Source organism: Mauremys reevesii, linkage group 10, assembly GCF_016161935.1.
Source record: "Mauremys reevesii isolate NIE-2019 linkage group 10, ASM1616193v1, whole genome shotgun sequence".
Taxonomy (NCBI): domain Eukaryota; kingdom Metazoa; phylum Chordata; order Testudines; family Geoemydidae; genus Mauremys; species Mauremys reevesii.
The window spans coordinates 65866857-65892848 of record NC_052632.1 but is presented as its reverse complement, the minus strand read 5'-3'; the positions used below and the strand labels follow the sequence as shown (position 1 = coordinate 65892848).

The window sequence follows — 25992 nt, the reverse complement described above, 5'->3', positions numbered from 1 at the left end:
TACATGACTCCTGAATGAGCTGTGCTGCAAGGTATAAATGAATTTCTGGGGAGTAGTATGGGATGGAGGCCTCTCTACGTTTCCCTGTATGTCCTTAAGCTCCACAGGGCTTCTAGGTGTACCTCCTGCCTGTACATGAGTGTTCAGCAGCCAAGATAGTAGGCACCTTATAGACTGCAAACTCTTCCCCATGAGGAAGGGATGTAACACTAATTCCATGCAGACATATAGGAGCACATTCCTCTCCCTTTCTCCCCTCCCAGAATTTTCAGTAGGAGTGAGCATTTTACCCATTAGGTATGGAGATCTGTTAGGTCTTTAATATATGCTACTCCTATTGACTTACAAATATTTTCTTTTGTAAATAGAGAGTTTGGTGCACAATTACTCTTCATACCTTTGAAAATCTTCCCAAGGGCTGTGCTCCAGGAGTCTGTGGCAGAGCTGGAAATTGAACGCAGGTCTCCATCGTCCCAATTTGGTGCCTTAACCACAAGACAATGTTTCTGAGAAGGACAGTACCTTTCCAGCAGGATTAATTGATTAAGAGGATTAATCAAACTCCCTTATAGAACTCATCAGGAAAGTAGTCCTGCTAGTTCACAAATGAGATCATAGTAAGAATTATCATTAAATGTTAGTAATAGCTTACATTTAAGTAGTGCCTTACATCCCCAAATGCCCTACAAACTGGTACACAAATAATAATAATTTAGGAACATTTTATCCACCCTTCAAATACAACTTCTTGGGTGAAATGCAGCAGCTGATTAACACTACAGAGCATATTACATAACACTTTAGGAAAGAAACAGGAGAAGAATTCGATATTCCACAGTCAAGCAGCCAGAATGTCCCAAATTAGATTTGGCCAGGAGACTTTTCTGATAAGCGCTATAAACAATCAGGACCTTGGTTTTGTGTCTTATCTGAAAGATAGAATCCTACAATTTTTATTTATTTAGTGGTGGCGGTGTTTGGGAGAGGATGCATTCTCAATTACATGGAATTAAAAATACAGAGTGGCAGTTTTTCACAACATAATATGCAGACTTCTGTATGAGAATATAAGTTTGAAAGGAGTAAACATTTATTTGGTTCTCAGAAAAACCTCACTTACCAAGTGTTCAAGGTAGAATTGACCAGTTTGTTTTGGGATACTATAGCGATGAGGACCCATACTTATACAAATAGATAGCTCCACATACAGAGAGAAAACACACTCAAGTGAAGCAAAGGTGGGCTACGTCAATTTAAAGAGACACTATGTAATGACACTAAAACACAGTTGCTTTAATTTACATTAGGCTTTGTTCTGCAATTGCCATCACTAATTGCTGTGGAAAAGTTATAAGACATGATCGGACAACACACTTAAGCAAGTGACAGAGATTGAACTAATGCCAGAGCCTCCACCTGAAAGGATGGCAGTTAAAAATTGGAGAGACTTGAGAGAACTAAGTGAAATTAATTGCAAAACCTCTCTGATAAGCCAGAGAAACTGTTTTTTTACCTTTGAAAGAATAGCAGATGCACAAAATGCTAGTGAAGGTTCAATTATGGAGCCCTAAGAGCAGAAAGAATTTGTTGCTTGGCTATTTGCTTGTGGTCTCCTCACCTCAAAAAAGCTATACTGGCACTAGAAAAGGTTCAGAAAAGGGCAACTAAAATGATTAGGGGTTTGGAGAGGGTCCCATATGAGGAAAGATTAAAGAGGCTAGGACTCTTCAGCTTGGAAAAGAGGAAACTAAGGGGGGATATGATAGAGGTATATAAAATCATGAGTGATGTGGAGAAAGTGGATAAGGAAAGGTTATTTACTTAATCCCATAATACAAGAACATAGGGGGTCACCAAATGAAATTAATAGGCAGCAGGTTTAAAACAAATAAAAGGAAGTTCTTCTTCACGCAGTGCACAGTCAACTTGTGGAACTCCTTACCTGAGGAGGTTGTGAAGGCTAGGACTATAACAGTGTTTAAAAGAGAACTGGATAAATTCATGGTGGTTAAGTCCATAAATGGCTATTAGCCAGGATGGGTAAGGAATGGTGTCCCTAGCCTCTGTTTGTCAGAGGATGGAGATGGATGGCAGGAGAGAGATCACTTGATCAGTGCCTGTTAGGTTCACTTCCTCTGGGGCACCTGGCATTGGCCACTGTCGGTAGACAGATACTGGGCTAGATGGACCTTTGGTCTGACCCGGTACGGCCGTTCTTATGTTCTTATATTTCTATTTGAACCTTTGAACAGAAAATCCTGTTTTCTCAAAGGGATGGTTATCAATACTTAATGCAGCAAAAATCTGTCCTGAGTTTGTTAGTTTTCTCTTCCTTTAAGCAGAAGCACAGACATGTCTCAGAGTGAAAGTAATTGGATTAGTAGAATAGAATGTTAAAAAGGAACTAGTTAAAACAAACCAGCACAAGAATGTTTATGCTAACAACTGTACTGGCGCTTCTTATTTTAAAATGTAGCTGTATTTCTCTTTCAGGAAGGAAGTATGCAGCTGTGTTCAAGTCTATGGACAGGGGTCTGGCTGAAAGTCAGTATTGGAGTGATGCCCCAGGTCTATCAGGGCTGAGCCCCAATAGTTTAAAGAAAATCCCTTGACAGATTAAATGAAGTCTGTTAGAAATCAAATTAAATGAAAGTGAAGCTAAATTTTAGCATCTCAAAAAGATGTTTAGCATGTAGAAGGCATAGGATTAATTTTTTTAGTATGTAATGGAGCAGCTCGAATATTAATTCACAATGCAAGATAATAGTCTTCTACAAAAATGACTGTAAAAGCACATAAACTGCCTGGATTAACTAGAAATGGGTCATCTCAGTCTTTTCATGCTAGTGTTCATGATGATGATGCCACTCATAATATCTGTCCAGGTGTCTCTTTATCATCATCTGGAAGCAATGCATGGAAGATTATCTTTGAAACCACAGGCCCAATAACTTTTTTTTTCCAAATTAAAGTGTATATTCTGCAGACACTATTGTAACTATAAGAAAAATATGGTTTTATAGGATTCTACCAAGTACAACTCAATCCAAATTTATTTGGCACAACTACTGTATTATTCATTGTTCTGATAAAGTATAATACTATTGGTGTACTTGGCTCTTTATAAATAAATGAAAAGATGGTCTGTGACCCATAGAGTTTACAATCTATGAACACTGCTTTTTCCATACCATACACTATATTGTTTTCTGTAATTCAATTCCTAGTTAAATAAGCTTTCAATGTAATGATTGCAGGAAGTTTTCTGATGTTTAGCTAACAAGTCTTTGCACCATTGGTATTTTAATTACTATGTTTAAAGAACATTTCTGTGTCCAGTTGTTTTGGTCTTTAATCTTTTTTGAAGTACCAGATGTAGCAACATTGTAAACAACAACATCACTCTCTTGGAAGCAGTGCTCTAAGGCCTGGTCTACACTAATAAGTTAGGTCGACCCAGCTACTTCATTCAGAGGTATGAAAAATTCACAGACCCAAGCAACATAGTTAAGCTGATCTAGCCCCATAGACAGCGCTAGGTTGAGGGAAGAATTCTTCCTTCAACCTAAATACTGCCTCTCAGGGAGGTGGATTATCTACGCCAGTGGGAGAACCCCTCCTGTCAGCATACGTAGTGTCTACACCGAAGCACTACAGCGGAGCAGCTGAGGCATTGCAGCTGTGCCAGTGTAATGGTTCAAGTGTAGACAAGCCCTAATTAAAATGTGCTGAGCCAAACAGGTGAAATCCTGTTGCTCTTGATCCCTCTGAATGCCTGCATGACATATTATACAGTGCTGTGCTTAAGGAAGGGCATTGTTCTTTCTTGTACGTAAAAGTTAATTAACATGCAAAATCCTTTACAGTCTTCTTTCCTTGTTTATAACCAAAGTGTGCCCCCTCTCTCCACAAGATACAATTCACCCCTCTACTCCATACCACAGAATTAAGAAACACATGGTTGTTGATAAAGGAAGTGAGATTACTAAAAACACTTATTTAATCAAAAAAACATGCATCCAATGAAGTGGGTATTCACCCACGAAAGCTCATGCTCCAGTATGTTTGTTAGTCTATAAGGTGCCACAGAACTCTTTGCTGCTTTTACAGATCCAGACTAACACGGCTACCCCTCTGTTATTTAATCAAGACAGTTTTAAGGATTTTCATGATATTGCTGTATGTAGCATCTCTTGTCTTCCACAAAGCTTTGCTAAAAAGGCCACAGAAAATGTGGTAATCTTTAGGGAGAAGGAGAAACACTGAAGCTTTTACTGTTTGTATGCCAAACTTACCTAGCTTTTAGGACTACTACAATGATGGGAATTACATGGGGCTATATTCCTGGGTACCCTCTACAGTTAGATTTACAGAATCTAATGCTGGTATAGTATGGGTGAAGTTCACCTTCATATAGAGGGCTCGCACAAGGCCCTATTTTTGAGGGCCTATGTGTTGCATAGTCCTCGAGTTGTTTCTCTGTGGAGGGATGAATTTCAGCCTGCATGTTTAACTGCTAATATAATATGCTGTTATTCTTTTGGATTGTCCATTCACAATTTATATGGCAGAAATACATTCCTATTATCTCAGGGTTGAAACGCTCAATAGCTTCTTTTCACACTTTAAAGACTAAATTCTCCTCACCCTTGTTGTATGACTAAGTTCTTTCAACATCAGTGGAACTGCAGCCACAACAACATGAACTGGATTTGGAAACAAGAGTCTGGACTGGAGGGTGGAATCGGTGGATAAATACAGAAAAAAATTCCAGTTTCATCCTACCCAGTGAATTAAAATGGGCACTAACACTAGGATTTTTGCCAGTGCTAAGCCTTTCCAGATGTCAAAACAGACCAATGATCATAAAATGAGATCAAGGCTTGCAAATGTGGGCACTAAGAAGAAATGTCATCTGCAGTACAGTCATGTTACTACTTATGTTCTGCCAATGAAATGTGCCACTCCAGGACCTCTGGCCATACTTTAGAATGAAGTATGAAGATGGGCATCCTCATAGTTCATTACAGAAAAAATGACAGAACATTTGAATGCATTTTATACACTTGAGAACTATAAATCTGTAAAGGCTTTTTTCATGTCTAACTGTAGAAAATATATTCTCAAAATGGTAGCATGCTAGTACACAATAGCTCGTTAGCATTGTTGTAACTCAGTACATTTGCAGTCACTGACAACAGGAAAAGCCTTTTTAAAAGCTCTACAATGTCTTCTCTTAATTTTTACATTTTCTTTTTACAGACATAGGGTATTCTTCTTAAACTCTTTTCTGTGACCTAGTCCAGCACCCATAGAAGTCAGTGGAATGACTTCCATTGACTCTAGGAGCTTTTGGTTCATATCACAAAGCAGCACCTTGCAGCCAGTGCATTAGAAAGATTTTTGGATAAAAAGTGAATAATGAATCATTAGGAACAATTGAGCAAACCCAGAATAAAGACTCTTTGTAAACAAACAGGTGCAATAAATGAACAGGTTATTTAGCAAATCAAGACTGAACCCACACTTTTTGCCAGATAAAACTGTACAACAACGAACCCCTGAAAATCCTACTATTGATACAAATATTGACATATGTTAGTGTATTTATAATACAAGTCAATATAAAGCCTAACACCAAGCCCATCTCTTGTGTGTGCATGTGTTAATAGAAGAAATCAGCTGGCAAAAGCCGAGGACTTGCTGAATGGGGTATGGGTGGGATAAAGATTATGGGCTAATAGTTTAGCATTGTTCTGGAGTATATTCCTAGCTCTGCAGTTAACTCATCTTTATGACCGAGAGCAAGTCATCTACCTTTCTGTGCCTCATCTGTACAATGGGAATGCACAGGCATGTTGTGAAGCTTAATTAGTGTTGGTATAGAGGTACAAAGTATTAATGGTTAACTCTCTGATGTTAAAACAATGAGGAGTCCTTGTGGCACCTTAGACTAACAAATTTATTTGGGCATAAACTTTTGTGGGATATAACCCACTTCATCAGATGCACGGAGTGAAAAATACAGTAAACAAGTATAAATATACAGCACATGAAAAGATGGGAGTTGCCTTACCAAGTGTGGGGTCAGTGCTAACAAGGCCAATTCAGTTAGGGTGGATGTGGCCCATTCCCAACAGTTGACAAGAAGGGGTGAATATCAACAGAGGGAAAATTACTTTTTGTAGTGCAAACGAGGCCAATTCAATCAAAGTGGATGTGGCCCATTCCCAGCAGTTGACAAGAAGGGTTGAATATCAACAGAGGAAAAATTATTTTTTGTAGTGACCCAGCCACTCCCAGTCTTTATTCAGGCCTAATTTAATGGTGTCAAGTTTGCAAATTAAGTCCAGTCCTGCAGTTTCTCGTTAAAGTCTGTTTTTGAATTTTTTTTGTTGAAAAATGGCGACTTTTAAGTCTGTTATTGAGTGTCCAGGGAGATTGAAGTGTTCTCCTACTGGTTTTTGAATGTTACAGTTCTTGATGTCTGATTTGTGTCCATTTATTCTTTTGTGTAGAGACTGTCCAGTTTGGCCAATGTACATGGCAGAGGGACATTGCTGGCACATGATGGCATATATCACATTGTTAGATGTACCGGTGAACGAGCCCTTGATGGTGTGGCTGATGTGGTTGGGTCCTATGATGGTGTCCCTTGAATAATATGCGGACGGAGTTGGCAACAGGGTTTGTTGCAGGGGTTGGTTCCTGGATTAGTGTTTCTGTTGTGTGGTGTGTGGTTGCTGGTGAGTATTTGCTTCAGGTTGGGGGGCTGTCTGTAAGTGAGGACTGGCCTATCTCCCAAGATTTCTGAGAGTGAGGGATCGTCCTTCAGGATAAGTTGTAGATCCTTGATGATGCATGCGCTGGAGAGGTTTTAGTTGGGGGCCGTAGGTGATGGCTAGTGGCATTCTGTTACTTTCTTTGTTGGGCCTGTCCTGTAGTAGGGGACTTTTGGGTACCCTTCTGGCTCTCTCAATCTGTTTCTTCACTTCCCCAGGTGGGTATTTTAGTTTTAAGAGTTCGTGATAGAGATCCTGTAGGTGTTTGTCTCTGTCTGACGGATTGGAGCAAATGTGGTTGTATCTGAGGGCTTGGCTGTAGACAATGAATTGTGTGATGTGGTCTGGATGAAAGCAGGAGGTATGTATGTAAGTATAGTGGTCAGTAGGTTTCTGGTATAGGGTGGTGTTTATGTGACCATCGCTTATTAGCACAGTAGTGTCTAGGAAGTGGATCTCTTGTGTGGACTGGTCCAGGCTGAGGTTGATGGTGGAGTGGAAATTGCTGAAATCCAGGTGGAATTCCTCAAGGGCCTCCTTTCCCAGGGGTCCATATGATGAAGATGTCATCAATGTAGTGCAAGTAGATTAAAGGTGCTAGGGGACGAGAGCCGAGGAAGCATTGTTCTAAGTCAGCCATAAAAATGTTGGCATTCTGTGGGGCCATGTGGGTACCCATAGTGTGTTGCTGACTTCAAGGTATAAATCGTCCCCAAATCTGAAATAGTTGTGGGTGAAGACAGAGTCACAAAGCTCAGACACCAGGTTTGCTATGACATTATTGGGGATACTGTTCCTGACGGCTTGTAGTCCATCTTTGTGTGGAATGTTGGTGTAGAGAGCTTCTACATCCATAGTGGCTAGGATGGTGTTTTCTGGAAGATCACCAATGGATTGTAGTTTCCTCAGGAAGTCAGTGGTGTCTCGAAGATAGCTGGTAGCACTGATAGCATAGGGTCTGGGGAGAGAGTCCACATAGCCAGACAGTCCTGATGTCAGAGTGCCAGTGCCTGAGATGATGGGGTGTCCATGATTCCCAGGTTTATGTATCTTTGGTAGCAGATAGAATACCCCTGTTTGGGCTCTAGGGGTGTGTCTGTGTAGATTTGTTCCTGTGCTTCTTCAGGGAGTTTCTTGAGCAGATGGTGCAGTTTCTTTGGTACCCCTCAGTGGGATCAGAGGGAAATGGCCTGTAGAATGTGGTGTCAGAGAGTTGCCTAGCAGCCTCTCATTCATACTCCAACATATTCATGATAACTACAGCATCTCCTTTGTCAGCCTTTTTTATTATGTCAGAGTTGTTTCTGAGGCTGTGGATGGTATGTTCTGAACTGCAGAGGTTATGGGGCAAGTGATGTTGCTTTTCCACAATTTCAGCTCGTCCACGTCGGTGGAAGCACTCTATGTAGAAGTCCATTCTGTTGTTTCGACCGTCAGGAGGAGTCCATGTGGAATCCTTCATCCTGTAGTGTTGGTAGGAAGGTTTCTGTGGGTTAGTATGCTGTTCAGTGGTGTGGTGGGAATATTCCTTGAGTCAGAGATGGTGAACGTAGGATTCCAGATCATGTTTGTGGGGGTGGTGGGGCAGAAGGAGAGGCCCTGAGATAGGACAGACTCTTCTGTCAGGCTAAGAGTATAGCTGGAATGATTAACAATACTGTTGGGTGAGTTAAGGGTAACGCTGTTGTGGCCCCGTGTGGCATGTAGGAGTTTAGCAGGGTGGATAAAAATCAATGATTTTTTTTTTAAATAAAAAAAAAATCACATTTTTATATTTAAATTGGATTTTTTTTTGATAAAATGCTTTTTGAGGAAAAAATCTATTTTAAGGTAGTTTTAATTAAGATACATTATAGCTCAAAGATATCTCATCATGGAATAGGGATTATAAATTCTAATTCTATAGTATGAGACAATATATTAATGTAATGTTTAAGAAAAGGTTTGTAAATGAGCTCCAATAGTTCATGAATTAGGGACCCAATGTTATGAGGTTCCAGGGGCTTCTGTATAGATTATTTAGGTTAATCTTTCTATCTACCCGGTGGGACTTATTGCTCAGTCCAGAAGATACCATCAGCGATGCTTAGTTTTGCAGTTCTCAGACTGTGGATTTGTGTCTCCAGAGATAACATGCTTGTTAACAGCAAAAATGTTTTTAAATAAAGAAATATAGAGGTGAGAAATAACAAACCTCAATCATATTGTCACTTTGCAAATTTGTGTACTCAGAGTCAATCCCTTACCTCTCTGTAAAAGTGCAAAGTTTCAAAAAGTTCAATGAATTGAAGATTGTTGGGGATGGAATAGATCTGGACAAGAAGAAGTCTGGAGATAAATGTGAGAAGGGAGGGACAGGCAGTAGAAATAAAAGTGAAACTGGTTGAGCAGCATATTCCAGAAGTCTTGCGGTCTTTCTGAGTGTAGCCTTCATTGATTTGAGATCTCCCATACCATTCTCTCACTAGAAGAGAAAGCCTGTAACGGCAGCAGGCCATAAAAGAGACCCAGTTTGGGAATATTTTAATGAAGTTCCTCTACCTGTGGGTAAGACAGGCATGCATGCAAATGCAAACAGTGCAACAAAGAAATGCAAGACCTGGTGATATTCTCCCGCTAATACAGCATGGCAAGAAAATCCTCCAAAGATTAATGATTAACCTGTTGAATTGGAGATCACCTCCCAATGACTCCATAACTATCTGCTTCAATTACCTTTGGTAAATGAAATAAACAATCATTCATTTTCTGATCTAGCTGTAAAACTAATCTGAAAAGTTTTCAAAATAAATCACTTAAAATGTATAGGGTGTACCTTCTAAAAATGAAACCTACATCTGTCTCTGAGTTATGAAGAATAAGTATTAAGGTTATAATGACCAACAAGAATGCACTTTTATGTAGAAATCCATGATTAAATTGAGTCTTCCTGACTAGTGATTTAAATTATTATTTAAATCAAATCCACCCTGGAGTTTAGATAGTTTAGTGTGTGTTGTAAATGGCTTGTCTAGTTTTTGTAAAGTCCAGCCACAAGGAAGTTTGTGTGGAAGGTTGTTTTTTTATGAGAGTCTCCAGTTTTGAGGGCTCATTCTTGGTCTTTCACTGTTTGATGTACAGGATGTTGATCAGGTGGTTCCAGAGTTTCTTTGACAGTTTGTGGCACAATCTCTCACCATAGTCTGTGTGGTATGTTGATTGTAATGGATTTTTTACCATCAGTCCTTTTGGTATGATGTCCATCTGTTTGCATTTGGAAAGAAAGATGATGTCTGTCTGTATCTGCACAAGTTTTTTCATGAAGTTGATGGATTTCCACTTCATACGGCTAAATTCAGTGCCTTGCATGGTGACAGGTTTCAGAGGGGTAGCCGTGTTAGTCTGTATCAGTAAAAACAATGAGGAATCCTTGTGGCACCATAGAGACTATCACATTTATTTGGGCATAAGCTTTCGTGGGCTATAACCCACTTCATCAGACGCATGGAGTGGAAAATACAGTAAGCAAGTATAAATATACAGTACATGAAAAGATGGGAGTTGCCTTACCAAGTGTGGGGTCAGTGCTAACAAGGCCAATTCAGTTAGGGTGGATGTGGCCCATTCCCAACAGTTGACAAGAAGGGGTGAATATCAACAGAGGGGAAATTACTTTTTGTAGTGCTAATGAGTCCCTCTATTATCTTTCCCCGCCACACACCCAAGTTGAAAGGGGTTTACTGTTTCCTGTAACACAGTGGCTGCCTTCCTTTAACACCCCCTCCGCCCCCCGCCTTCAGCTTTGTCCCTTTTTCAACAACTGTAATATTTCTGATTTATAAATATCAGTATCACCTTTCTTGTAAACTGTGCCAGAACACATCAGTATTGTTTGATTTTCTTCTAATGGTTTCATAAAGATGTCAGTGTAAAAGAGTTTTTTATTTAAGTCTCAGTAGTTATTTTCTTCATTCCATGTTTTATTTAAAAAACAGAATCCTCTCCAGTATCTGTAGGTGTGCTTTCCAATGATGCAATAATATAGGCCTAATAATGCCTTTTGCAATGCAGATTTTGCAGTCCCTTTCTTTTTAATCATCTGCAGTGATGGAGTAAGACAAGATTTTTTTGGCTGGCCTAATGATCTGAAGAGGGTCTAAACAATAAGTTAATGGCCCAAATTCAGCTTTGGATTACATTTGTACATTCCAATTGGCTGAGTAAGAACAACATCCATATTGTGTGTCTTGCATTTCAAGTGGGATGGCAATGCTGTCCATTTACACTATTCTGACATGAAATAGACTGCATTCAGAGTGCTACCAGAATGTTTATGTACAACCCACTCTTTTAGTTTGATTCATGTTAAATAGATTGGAATCCTAGCAGTGCTAGGATGTCAAGGGTTAACACTGTATTTTGCTTCTCCAGTAAATAAATAATAAATAAGGTGGAAAACCTCATGTTCTTCTGACAATAGGGGAATAAATAAAATTTTAGTCTAATTCCCCCAAATACAGTTTTCTTCTTGCATCTCAAAAAAGGAAGAATTATTTGTTTCTTGAAATGCTGTTAATTAAATTTCCATTACACTTGACACCATGGTAAAATTTCCACTATGCCTGATTTTTTAAGCCAGTGACATATCGTTTGCCAATTCTAGAAAGGGTAAATTGTTCAGAGGTAAAATGTAACAATTTCCTAACAAGATGAAAAAAACAATTTAATGAAGTATAATAAATTGTCACTAGGTGTCACTCTTGAGTCAGCCTACAAGAGTTTCCGAAATATTTTTAGTGTAAATTTTATTCTTTACAAAAAAAGGTGATTGCTTTGCTTCTTTCCTTTTTTGGTGTATTTATTTATGATACTTTTCTGACTAATAATATTAAATATTTCCTCCATAGGAAAGCTGAATATTAATATTAAATATTTCCTCCACTTGGCTTCACTGAAAGATCACACCATACAACATGACTTCACAGAATTGTATTGTTCAGAGAAGCTGAATTAGGAGATTTCAAAGTTGGTTACACCAGTGTTGCTTCAGTGAAACCTCACTGACTTCAATTTCAAACACCTACACTTTAATTTGCAGGTAAAGATTTTTTTTTAATATATTGGCCCAAATTAATTCTTCAATCTTTTGTGTAACTCTATTGACTTCACTATCATCTCATACCATAACTCAGGAACGAAATCAGATGTGTTAGAGATATTGTTTGTGAGGAGTGAAATTCACCCCTTTGCAGAAGGCCAGTACATGGCCTATGCACCATATAAACCTTCAGAACAAGCTTAAGTAGCTCTTCAGTAGTGCATAAGCCTTGTAATGGTGGTCTGCACAGGCCTGAATTTACCCATAGGAAAGAATCAGAGTCCCAACATTTACTAACTGATAACACTACTAATGTAAAATAGATGCAATTGTTAATACTAAACCGATTTATCTGGCAAATAAATATGATCCCCAAAGGAATAGTTATCCCACAGCAGTAGTAATACTGACTGCAGCAATCTGATGTGCAGAGGGTAAAAGCAAGCATGTTTTTGCTGTGTTGGCCAGTTTCATTTGTTCACTCTGGAATCTTTTTAACCCTACTTCTGGAGGGGAGCACACAGTAATCACATCTCCTTATTGGAAGGCAACTTCCACTTTTCTCACATAGTAGCTAGGACATGAACAAAAACTGTCCATCATTCCTCACCACACATACATTATATCCCCAGTGTTCACAATGGCACAGACAAGGTAAGGCCAGTATTTTCAAAATAAATCTACTTCCACTGAAGATTTCTGCTGAATCAGAGCCTGATGTTGTATACCACCTCATGTGCATTTTGTTTTACTGCTGTTTCCAAGAGGCACTTATAAAATTAATTATAACTAATGACTTCCGGAGCGTGTACACTTGATTGCTGGAACTCAGACCTAAGGTTAGAATTTGAATGAGTGTATATGCATAAGTTGTATGTGCACCTCTGCTTCCATCAAAGTCTTCTGAAGATTTTTGTTTTAAATGACATGCTTGGTATTTTGTTTAATATTGTTCATCAGCAGACGGTGTGCTTTGAGCCTATTTCTTTCTTCATAATAAGCACTTAATATTTTGCAGAATGTATTAAATATTGTATATAAATTCAAACATAACACTATTTTCTACATTGCCTATTTTTGATTTCCAGTTATCATGTGATACCATTAGGTTACATTCTTCCACCAAAAACCTTCACTAGTGTTGACAATCTGAACCTAACTCTTACTTTTTTCTACATAATGTTAGAGATGTACAATGACTGAATATCAGACAGATATCCGTGTATTTAGTGAAATCTTTTTGAAGACTGTTAAAGAGCTTAATGCTCAATCAGAGTAATTGTATACACTCTCTTCAGTCTTGAAAGGAAAGCCATTGACATTGTACCTAACTGTTAGGGTGTGTGTGAAAACTACAAGAAAAGCAGCTAAAACAAAGAAAAATACTTTCACAGTTGCTATTTCCCTACCTGCTCCAAAGTATGAACAAAAGTGTGAAACTGTGGTTAAGGAACTGTGCTCATTCATCTATTATGCTAAATTGTATGTGGTTTCCTTGGACCACATTTGCTAAAATATGTAAAAAAGCACATGACTGGTGTGAATACAATTTAAGAGTTTGCCATTTGAGGACTAATGATTTCACAGGAATTTTGCCAGAGTAAAGACTGCAGGATGTGGTCCTGTTAAAACCCTATTCACTTATGTGTGTGATGCTATGTTAGAACATGCTGCAAAGAGCTACTGCGGAAAGGAACTAATTGCTAATATTTAGTGGTACCAGAAGTGCTGATGTAAGTAAAGCCAAAAACAATTGTACAAAGAAAGCTACAACAGAAAGCTGCAGCACAGGATAAGACAAAAGACAAATATTGTTTATCTTTATTGTCTAGTTCTATTACAGTTCATTTATATAGTGCCCGCAGTTAAAGTCACTGTCCCACACATCTCACAATTCAATTCAGGAAAGCACTAAAATACATGCTTAAGTTCTGTCATATTCAAGACAACATTTAAGAACATGCTTACATTTAAGCAGACACTTTAGTCCCATTATCCTTTCTTGAACCAGGGTTCCTATTTATTTACAAAACAAGTACGTCATAGGCTCTTGCAACTGCAAGTTTCCCACACTGCCTTGTCAATGCTCTGCAACTTTGTTCTGGAGGGATCATCTTTACTGGTGAGAGAGTAGTTCAGTCTCCACGCCTATTCAGCCACTGACCTTTTCACTGACATTACTAATCAGGGTGCCAACTAATATACTATGGTAGGGATGTTTGTGATAAACACATCCACACCCTTGGAACTGGACTGAGATTAACCAACTTATTTCACACAGGTCATTGAAGAGCTATCCACAGAGATTGGATGGATCTGGTGCTCCAGGGAATACTGTGCCAGCAGTTCTTTGGTGGTGCCATGATTTTCTGAACTTCTGGGTGCCAGCTGGCAAGGGAATTACAAAAATATCCTGATTCTGGTATGTACATGTTGGTTCACCAAATAGTATCATATGGGATCTTAAATGAAACCCAGGGTCATACTGATCTTCAGTGTCCTGTGAAAGGTATGTATTAATACTATGTAAGGAGTTATGTATGTTCACTGAAAATATTTTCTTAGATTCTGTAACACAGCAGAGGTGGAGAAATAGGTTTCCTGTCAGCCAAAAGATGTTTATTTGCCTGTCTCTCTGTCAGCATGTAAAATCAGGATTATAAGTGGTGGCACACTAACATAGGAAGTCAACAGAGCGATATGAAATCAATAAGGAAGTGTACAGAGCAAGGGAAGAGACCCTTTTCTTGAAATACATTCATAAGGTCTGGTGGACTGTATTTGGGGAACAGAGAAGACACTCTGTCATCCTGTGTCTAGGAAGTAAATGAGCAGTGTATTCAGGGCCGGCTCCAGGCACCAGCGTAGGAAGCAGGTGCTTGGGGCAGCCAATTCAAAAGGGCGGCTCTCTGTCCAGTATCGGGGCGGCACGTCCGGGTCCTCGGCGGGAATTTGGCGGTGGGTCCCTCATTCCCTCTCTTCCTCTTTGAGCTGCTGCTGAATTACCGCCGAAGAGGAAGAGAGGGAGGACCCGCCACTGAACTGCCACAGGAGAAGCAGCGCAATTGGGCTGCCACTGAAATGCCACTACTCTTTTTGTTTTGTTTTGTTTTTTGCCGCTTGGGGTGGGAGAAAAGCTGGAGCTGGCCCTGACTGTATTTAACATGAATGAAAATGGGATCTCAGCCAGGCTTGCAGAAGACGTTTGGGGTAAAATAAACTTCTTTAGACAGGAGGTTAATCTGTTAAGCTTAGTCTCTAGGAAGCATGTTAGGAGTTTGTTTTAAATGTAACTATTTCTAATCAATATGGCAGAAACACAGTTACACCTCTACCCCGATATAACACGACCCAATAGAACATGGGTTTGCATACAATGCAGTAAAGCTCTGACACGCTGCTCTGAGCAGCATGTTAAGGGTGCCGGACCAGGCCGGGGCTGAGGGGTTTGATAAGGGGCAGAGGGTCTCTGGGCGGTCAGGGGCTCTCCCCCCCAGGGTCTGGGGAGCAGGAGTTATGGAAGGGCACTTTTGGGGGCCTCCCAGTTCCAGAGTGGCCCGGGGAATTAGTGGGGGACGGGAGCAGCCCGCTCTGCTTCCCTCGCCCTGGCCCCAGCTGCGTTGCTCAGGGGAGGGGGCTTGGGGGAAGGGATCCCCCACACACTCACCAGCAGCGGCAGAAGCGGAGCAGCCCGGCCCCAGCCCGCTCCACTCCACCAGCTCCCAGCTGCAGCGCTCCGCTTCCCGCCACAGGTGAGTACGGGGGGGCGGGGCGTCCTTTCCCCAACCTCCCCACACTCACCTGTGGTGGGAAGCAGAGCGCCACGGCTGGGAACTGGTAGAGTGGAGTGGGCTGGGGCCGTGTCGCTCTGCTTCCTGCCACCAGTGAGTGCGGAGAGCGTCCTTTCCCCTACTCACCGGCGGCGGAAAGCGGAGAAGCCCAGCCCCAGCCAGCTCCACTCCACCAGCTCCCAGCTGTGGCGCTCCACTTCCCACTGGGCAGGTGAGTGCAGGACCTTTCCCCAGCCACCCCCCAGTGACACGGCTGGGGCCAGAGCAAGGAAAACGGAGCAGGCTGGGGCCATATCGCTCCGCTTCCAGCCGCAGGTGAGTGTGGGGGGGCATCCTTTTCCCAATCTCTCCGCACTCACCGATGGCGGGAAGCAGAGCAGCCCAGCCCCAGCCAGCTCCACTCTGCCAGCTCCCAGCCATAGCGCTCTGTTTCCCGCCGCTGGTGAGTGCAAGACCTTTCCCCAGCTGCCCCCCAGCGACACGGCTGGGGCCGGGGCAAGGAAAGTGGAGCAGGCTGGGGCCGCATCGCTCCGCTTCCCGGTGCAGGTGAGTGCGGGGGAGGAACATCCTTTCCCCAACCTTCCCGCACTCACTGATGGCGGGAAACGGAGCACCATGGCTGGGAGCTGGCAGGGTGGAGTGGACTGGGGCCGGGCTGGTCTGCTTCCTGCTGCTGCCAGTGAGTGCCTGTCAGGGGGTCGGGAGGGGTGGATAAGGATTGGAACAGTCAGGAGACAGGAGGGTTAGGTAGGGGGTGGGATCCTGGGGGTGATTAGGGATGGGGGTCTCTGGAGGGGGCGGGGGCAAAGCAAGTTTGATATAATGCAGTCTCACCTCTAACGCGGTGAGATTTTTTATCTCCCAAGGACCGCGTTATATCAGGGTAGGTATATTTTGAGATTGTGGATAAAGTTTGCAAATAGAGCCACTAATGTTTCATTCAGACTGACTCCTGGACAATAGTTAACAATGATCGCCCAACTTCTTCCTTGATATAAGCTGACGTACATCAGGAGGTAAAGCAGGGATGAGTTTGGCTCAATGGTTTTAGAACTTTAGCAAACTGAAGACAGATTTGAATTAGATATCAGTAGCCTCTGAATGAAAGTTTCTATAACTTTTTACCAATCTCTTGAGCCATCCAGTTTCCCTCTTCTGTAGGCTTTATCCTTTCATGTATATTTAATGAATTGTTAATAGATAAATAGCCCTAATGAAAATACTTAAGTCTGTGCACCTGATCTATTATGGCAAATGCAGGACTAACACTGCACAGTACAGTATATTAAAGACCTTGGATACAGAGACTAATTTTATTAGAATATTCTGCTGAAGGTAATTTGTTTGCGAATTGCCATGTGCTGAGAATTTTACAGAAAAATAACATTCATTTTTCCCTCACTGTCTCAGACATAATAATATGCTCTGAAATTATGCTATTTTCTGACAATATTTTTTATCTCCTCATTCTGAAGCCAAAAGAAAGTGAAATTAAATGATGCAAAGGGATCAGCTTGGCTTCAGATAAGCCCAGGATTCTAATAATCCATTTCATGTCATAGTGACATCAGATGGATATTTTCAATGCGGCTTGCCTTATATTGCTAGTTTATTGAGGATTTTTTGTATTTAATTTTAAACATTTAAATGTGGATGAAAGTCAAGATGATGAATATATAATAGTACTCCAGTTTAGAACTGGAAGAAGAGATGCTGGGTAGAAAAAGAACTAACAAAAAAAAATAGAAGTACTATTACAAGGAAACACTGAATGCTATTTTCATGGATTTCTCTTTCTGTATCTGTATTATATGTATATAATATGTACACCTGCCAACAGTACCTTTATTTTTATTTGTTTCATGTATGGAACGTTCAGTAAAATCAACAGGAATTTCATGTATGGATGAGTGCAGAATATGCAATAGAGATCCACACTGTGGCTAACATACCACTTCTGTTCAAAGAGCTTTGCCCTCTTTTTGTTTTCTTCTCTTTGTCTTAGAGTATTAAGTGTTTTCATAGTTGAGCTCACTTACTCAAGAAAGATCAGTCCTGAAAGAGTCAGTAACGATGATGTGCTGAACTTCCACTAATGTCAAAGGGATTTTGACAGCATTATCTAGTGTGAAGCCCTCAGCCCACCACCATTGCCCTGCGGTCCATTGATCCAGAACTTTGGCAGCTCAAGTGGCATGATGTCCTGTACTGAGAAGGCCAGCAGGACATCTGAACTTTCACCTCTGTGGGTATACTGGCAGATCCTTTGTCATCCCCAAACTGCAGGTGCACAGATTTGCTTCCTCAGGATTCCATGGGATTTCTGGGAACAGTCTATGTTTCTCCGATGTCACAATGGCCTTTGATCTCCCATCTCCTCAACAGACACTGTAGAATCATAGAATTGTAGGACTTAATGGGACCTCAAGCGGTCATCTAGTCTAGTCCCCATACTCATGCCAGGACTAAGTATTATCTAGACCATCGCTGACAGGTGTTTATCTAATATGCTCTTAAAAATCTCCAGTGACGGAGATTCCACAACCTTCCTAGACAATTTATTCTAATGCTTAACTACCCTGACAGGAAGTTTTTCCTAGTGTCCAACCAAAACCACCCTTGCTGCAATTTAAGCCCATTGCTTTTTGTCTTATCCTCAGAGGTTAAAGAGAACATTTTTTCTCCCTCCTCTTTATAACAACCTTTTATGTACTTGAAAACTGTTATGTCTCCTCTCAGTCTTCTCTTCTGCAGACTAAATAAACCCATTTTTTTCAGTTTTCCCACATAGGTCATGTTTTCTAGACCTTTAATCATTTTAGTTGCTCTCCTCTGGACTATCTCCAATTTGCCCACATCTTTTCAGAAATGTGGCACCAAGAACTGGACACAATATTCCAGCTGAGGCCTAATCAGAGCAGAGTAGAGCAGAAAAATTACTTCTCGTGTCTTGCTTACAACACTCCTGCTAACACATTTCAGAATGATGTTTGCTTTTTTTGCAACAGCGTTACACTGTTTACTCATATTTAGCTTATGATCCACTATGACCCCAGATCCCTTTCTGCAGTGCTCCTTTCTAAACCATCATTTCCCATTTTGTATGTGTACAACTGATTATTCCTTCCTAAGTGGAGTACTTTGCATTTGTCCTTATTGAATTTCATCCTATTTACTTCAGACCATTTCTCCAGTTTGTCCAGATTATTTTGAATTTTAATCCTATCCTCCAAAGCACTTGAAACCCCTCCCAGCTTGGTATCATCCGCAAACTTTATACGTGTACTCTCTATGCCATTATCTAAATTATTGATGAAGATATTGAAAAGAACCAGACCCAGAACTGATTCCTGCGGGACCCCACTTGATATGCCCTTCCAGCTTGACTGTGAACCACTGATGACTACTCGCTTGCTCTATCTGTATCCTGACCCTGGCAGGACAATGCTGCAGAAACTCCATAACCTCAAGGTTACTGAGTTTTCCATCTAAATTTTGCCTTTCCACAGCCCTTCTCACAGGAGGTCATGGTTTAGCCATGGAACCAAAGAACCTTAATCAGACCAGGTAATTCTTTTCTTATACATATTAAACTTAAAAGCTGCCCCTGCACCATACAGTATCATTTCTCTTAACTATTGTTAAGTAGTTGGAGGTGAAAAATGGTGGTAGTAATTTCAAATACTAGAATATACACTGTCTGAATGTCTTTTTTTGATTAATTAAAGCTTAAAAATGGAAAATTACTCTGGCAAGAAAAGACTGTTTTAGAGTTATAAGCTTTATTTAAAAAATAGATCAAGAAACTACAAATTAGTAAATTTAACTTTATATTGAAATGGTACCATTTGCATTATGAATATGCTCTTACAAATTTTGTAAGAAGGGATTCATTTTATTGACAGCAGGTATTTGCTGTTATCAATTTCTAGAAGCCTTTTAATCAGAAAATCAAATGTTAAAACTGCATTACCACATTCAAATGCAATTTGAAAAAAGTAATGTGTGTAGAATTATTAATATATTCATAATTTTGTAATAGAACATGGGGTTTTGAAGATATTATGGTAGAAATCATTGTAGGATTCAAAAAGAACATCTACTTACAGAGATTTAAAAGAACCCTATAAGTAAAATGAATTTTCTGTTTATCTACAGCTTACACAGAACAGCAGGAATTGGATAATGAAGGGCCAAAATCCATTTGCTGTGGATGTAAGATCTTAACTTCAGTTTTTGCTAAGAACTTTCCATATAGGCCTGAAGTCCACAGCTCGGCTGGGCAATGGGGGCCAGCTAACAGAGAACAATACTTAGCTAAGAGAAAGCTGGGGTAAACAGATAACCTTGTGTGTTTCAAGTCAGTGAGTGGAGGCAGCATAACTCTGAATGTAATTGGGCATACTTAGCGTGAGTTATAGACACATGAAGCGCTGAGAAAGGCCTCACAGTTACTCCCTAATGCAGGGAGGAAATAGTGGTACAATACCCCTCAGATCCCAGACAGAGTTCAGGGAGAGGCCTAATATAATTGACATAAGTTATGACACACTCCCCTCACAGATGTATGCCATTCCTAGCCCACAGAAATGCAAAGGTAAATTATAAACAATTGTTATTGTTAAACACTAATTACTGCTTTTTTGCTTTAAATCTTCAGGAATGTACCTGTTGGTCAACTGGGAGAGTGGATACCTTATTCCCCTGGACCCCAAAATTAGGATTTAACCTATACACTGTAATAGACATAGTTTGGAGGTAATTATCTATGTGTCAGCAATATGTTAATTTGGGCCATGGGTGGAGCCATTATGTAATCTTTTAGACCATTGGCTTATTGTACTTATCTTGTCTTGCTGCTAGAACCTAATCAGGGGCTTGGGAAAACCCATCCCCGTCACTTCTCTCCACCCAATGAGCACTCTATATAATCTATTGTAATTTATTGTTCTGCAGTGTCTCTGAGCCTAATAAGCAAAGTGACACTCCGCCAGCGCTGTGTGTAATAAACCCATGTGCTCGATTCTACACGGTGTCTATTTTTGATCCTTCAAATAAAGTTGGCAATTACTGAACATAGAAAAGAAATGGCTCTAGACTATAGGTCTGTTCCTGTACTCCTTACTCATCCAGAACTTCTATTCAGACAATGGGACTTTGCCTGAGTGAAAACTGAGTTAGGACCTCAGGGTATGAACTTCAGATAAGACACCATCTGCAGTACAATTATTAACAAGTCAGGAGATACAGGTACAACACTGTTAAATGCTGTAGTGTAGATTGGACCTATATGCGTTCCTGTAACCAGGGTAAATCCTTGGACTTTTAACTTAGTTCTGGGCTATGGTTAGGCACCATCCAACTTTTTACATTTTATCTGTGTTGTACCAGATTCAAGGACAACTGTGTTGTAATTGTGTTCTCTGACTTAATTAATAGTTTTTAGTGTAGATGAGCCCAAAAAGAGGTAATGGAGCTATTTGGATCAACTCACAGTAATGTGGGGCCAGTATCCTTGTAATCTTGTCATTTTAATTTTTTTTAAATTGTTCAGACCAACAAGTTTTTCAAGATAAAACAGGCTAAGGCAGTATTTCCCAAACTTGGGACGCTGCTTGTTAAGGGAAAGACCCTGGCGGGCCGGGTTGGTTTATTTACCTGCCATGTGCACAGGTCCGGCTGATCGTGGCTCCCACTGGCCGTGGTTCACCGCTCCAGGCCAATGGGAGCTGCTGGAAGCGGCGCGGACCGAGGGACATACTGGCCTCCACTTCCAGCAGCTCCCATTGGCCTGCTGAATGTTTCTGCAAATAGTAAAAAAAAAAGGGGAACCACTGTGAATGAGTGGATCTAGTAAATGTTGGTACAGAAGAAAAATAAGAAGCAGAAGGAGGAAAAGGTGAGCGCTCAGAGTTTCTATAGGTCTTGTTCTAGCCTAGCTGTACATAAATGAGAAGCAGAATGGCCTACAAGACTTTGTGGTTTAGAATTAGAAGTAATTGTACAGCACTGTGTCCAGCACAATATAGGTTGTACAGCACTGGTCCAGCACAAGACGGATCCTGGAGAAAACAGGCCCATTAAACAGCCATCTCATCATTTACTAGAAGCAAAGAGGAAACAGGCTTACAAGTCATTGAAGAAATGTATTGAGAAGGGATAATTAATCCTTCAACCTGTCCTTGGGCCTAACCCATAGTTCTGGTTAAGAAAAAAGATGGCAGCACCAGATTGTGTGTGTGATGTACCAGATATGGATTGGTTACAGAACTTCAACCCCAGAGAGATACATCTTTAATGCGCTGTCAGGTATATTATATGCTCAGTTAAGTTATGGAGCACATAACACCACCTACTGGCAGAACAGTTTAATGCAATGTAGCATACTATTACAGAGTGGACTACAGACGCTCCCTGGGTTACGCAAGACCCAACTTACGCAAATTTGCACTTATGGAAAAAGTTCCATAAGCCAGAAATAGGATTTTTGAGTTGTGGAAATTTTTGTGTAACGTACGGATATACGTTTATGCAAAATTCGAGTTACACAAGGCTTTCTGGAATGGAACGATTGCGGAAGTCGGAGGGTGTCTGTATAGAAAATTAAATGAATTCTTATCTATTACCACAAATATATGATACCCTGGATGCTGTTGCACCTTCAGTCTGGTTTTCCCGACTGGATCGTAAAGATGTGTATGGGTGAGTGGGAGTGGATCCAAAGGACAGGAAAAAGACTGCTTTTCACAGCAGGATAAGGCTTGTGGCAATTTAAAGTGATGCTTAGCTTATGTATTGCCAGGCCATGTTTGAGAGTTTTTTGAAGAGGGTATTGCAGGGCGTGCTTCTCTAGTTCCGTTTGTTTACTTAGTGATATGGTCGGGCATGCTAACCTTTGAACAAGAACTGATACATTTATAAATGGTCTGTGATAAGTTTAAGGCTACTAATCTCAAACAACCTAAACAAATGTGAGTAGTTTCAAAACAAGGAATTTACCTTGGGCACACAGTGAGGGGGGAATTTTCACTGACAAAAAGAAAATTGAGGCTGTGCAGAACTGGCCACTGTCTTAGACACTCACACATGTGCAGAGTTTTGTAGGGCTCTGCTCCTATTATAGAAGGTTTATTTGTGGATTAGCCAGTATTACAAAACCATTGCGTAGGATGGGTGAGAAAGGGAAACTACTTCAGTGTCAACAGCGTGTGATTTAGCATTTTCAGAATTGAGAAAAGTTCTTATGGTGGCTCCTGTCTTAGCCTAAACTCCTTTCATATTATACAGATGCTAGTGCTTACTGTTTGGGGGCAGTATTGACGTAAGTATTAGAAAGCAAAAGACTTGAGAGGGTGGGGACTTATTACAATAAGAGTCTAAATTCTCTGGAGAGAAATTATTGCATCACCCGAAAGGAACTTCTGTCAGTAGTTAACTCTATAGAAAATGTTCACCATTATTTGCATTTGAAGAAGATTGTGGTTAGGACATACCATGCATCCCTTCGATTGCTCTTTAGATTCAGGGCAACTTGCCAGGTGGTTGGAAGAATTGTAGGTTGTGATTTCACAGTTACATAGAAGTCTGGGCACAAGCACACTAAGGCTGATGTCTTGTCCAGATGACCTTCTTGGGAAGGTAATTGCAAACACTTCCCTAAAAAGGAGAGAAATGATTTCATTGTTCAGGAAAATGAGCATGCTCAGAAAGGTTGAAGTGTTCTCCTACTGGTTTTTGAATGTTATGATTCCTGATGTCAGATTTGTGTCTATTTTTTCTTTTGCGTAGAGACTGTCCGGTTCAACCTCTCTGGTCACTCAGTAACAGACTTAAAGGTGGAAATTTTGCAACAGAAAAGCTTCAAAAACAGACTCCAACGGGAAACTGCTGAACTTGAATTAATATGCAAACTAGATACCATCAATTTAGGCTTGAATAGAGACTGGGAATGGCCGAGCCATTACACACATTGAATCTATTCCCCCGTCTTCTTCCTCTTCACCTTCTTGTGTCTGAAATGGGCCATCTTGATTATCATTTTTTTTTTTTTTTTTTTTTGCTCAAATATTTTAATTAATTCTTTTTTTAGAGTTGGCAACTCAACTCTTTTCATATTCTCCCTTTTCATGTATGTGTATATATTATATATTATTATATCTATATGTTCCAGCTCTATGGGCTGTAGCCCACGACTGGATGAAAAAAAAATGAATTATGAAATGTCTAAGGTAGGTCATACACTGTTTCTTTTACTTTTCTTTTTTACAGACTACCATGGCTGCTACCTGAAAACCTGAAAAAAAAAAGAAATTGAAAAAAAAAAATAAAAAAATATAATCAGTTCTGCAAACAATATATTGCTTTTGGATTCACATCTCTACAAATAGTGATCCACCTCAAGCTTTGTGTTCCTTTGCAGAGAAACTCTATCAATTAAAAGTAAACCATTTGCAGCACACAACAACAGACAAAAAACACCCAAGATGCATGCAAGTAAGACAGAAGAAATTTTTTTAAAGAAAGCTCAGACAGACTTAGCTAAAAAAAAAAAAAAAAAAAAAGAAATTTTTCTACAAAAAGCTGAGGCTTCATATATGCTTCTCCTTCTTAAAGCAAAAAAAAATGTTACACATTTCAGAAGATCTTATTCTGCCTGCTGCCTGCCTGGCTTGGTGAAAATGCAAGAAAAAAAAAAAAAGCTGATTCTCTCAAGAAAGTACCCTTATCAAATGACACTGTGTGTTGTAGAATTGAAAATATAGCTCATTCCCTCTTGCCTCTGTGTGGTTAGCTCAACTTGCCTACTTCACAGATGCATTTAGCAATCTGAATGATCTAAATTTATCAATGCAAGGCCATGACATTAATATTCTGAATCTCTATGACAACTTCAACCTCATTAATGTGTTTGCATACATCAGTAAATGACATAAAAGGCATGTCTAATACAGTGTGTATATGCACGTTATGTTGCCATATAATATAGTATATAGACCAGTATATTGCCTTGAGTGACTTCAGTGTCCATGTGGACACTGGATTTTCTGGACTGACCTGAAATCTCATATATGCAGTGTTGTTGTAGCTGTGTTGGTACTAGGATATTAGAGAGACAAAGTGGGTCTTAGGCCAACTTCTATTGGTGAGAGAGACAACCTTTTGAACTTACACAGAGCTCTTCTTCGAGTCTGGGAAACTACTCTGAGTTAGTTTCCCAGACCTGAAGAGCTTTGTGTAAGCTCAAAATCTTGTCTGTCTCAGCAACAGAAGTTGGTCCAATAAAATATATTACTTCACCACCTTCTCTCTTTGAAATCTCATGGTCATTATTGAGAACCATGGGGTTATCCCAGGTGAATTAAGGCCCTACGCATACAACTGGGAACACTTTGTATCTTGCGTATTTGACAGAATTAGTAACTCAGGGATGAAAGTGACCCAGGCCAGATCATTGCTTCCTTATGTTTGAAGTGAGGATTCACCTTTGTTCCCACTAGGGAAGATGGGAATATTTAATTGCGTGCTGTGGAGACTGCTGGACCTACTTTAGTTTCAGGATTATTAGGGAGAATGCCCTGCTGCTGGATCCTCTCAAGGCTTTCATTTGTGAACCATTCATGTAAAGAATTACATAACATCTTTATGATGACTTATTAAAATGAAAAGCTAAATGAAGCTGACCAAGCACTGGTGTGGTGGGATATGGGGAAAGAGGGTAGGAGAGTATATAGATTCCCATCTATTCTTCAGTATGAATGTATTCTGTATACACAGAAACTTTTATCAGAGTTTATAGCTGCAATAGTGAATTATTATAAGTACTTAAAAAAGGGAATATTATAGCCAAATCATAGAAGAGAATTGAGTATCAGTATATGCAGGTGAATTAATGACAAGACACAGGGATCAAATTACCGTATTTTTCCGTGTATAAGACACCCCCATGTATAAGACGACCCCCCCACTTTTCTAACCCCAAATTCAGAAATCAATATTTTAAACATAAAACAGAACGCATTTTTATTTAGTAATTACCGTAGGCAACATTTACATACCAGCTGTGAGCGCGGGAAGCCTGGGAGGGCTGAGAAGCAAGCAGGCTTCCCACTCAGGCCCAGGAAGAGGACGCCGAGGTAGGGGTAGAGGGAACGAGGAGGGCCGTGCGTCCCCGGCCGCGCGACTCCTGCCCCGGCCCTGCGTCCCCGGCCGCCCGGCTCCATCCGCGTGACTCCTGCCCGGCCCGCGTCCCGGCCGCCCGACTCCTGCCTCAGCCGCCTGGCCCCACGTCCCGGCCGCCCGGCTCTGGCCCTGGCCCCACGTCCCGGCCGCCCGGCCCCGCCAC

The 25992-nt window shown here is 40.6% G+C and overlaps 1 protein-coding gene across 4 annotated transcripts in view; it reads left to right on the top strand.

Annotated features, from left to right (window-relative positions):
• Positions 1 to 25992, top strand: part of TNFRSF17 (TNF receptor superfamily member 17) — a 43617-nt gene that overhangs the window by 12647 nt on the left and 4978 nt on the right. For 2 of the 4 annotated variants that reach the window (XM_039492913.1, XM_039492914.1), the window contains exons 2-5: positions 11669 to 11859; positions 14141 to 14281; positions 19809 to 19865; positions 20311 to 20408. The gene's annotated coding sequence lies outside the window, so the exon portion shown is untranslated. Of the gene's footprint in view, positions 1 to 11668; positions 11860 to 14140; positions 14282 to 19808; positions 19866 to 20310; positions 20409 to 23918; positions 23968 to 25992 lie in introns of those variants that run through there. The other 2 variants (XR_005585780.1, XM_039492915.1) reach the window with 2 other exon arrangements.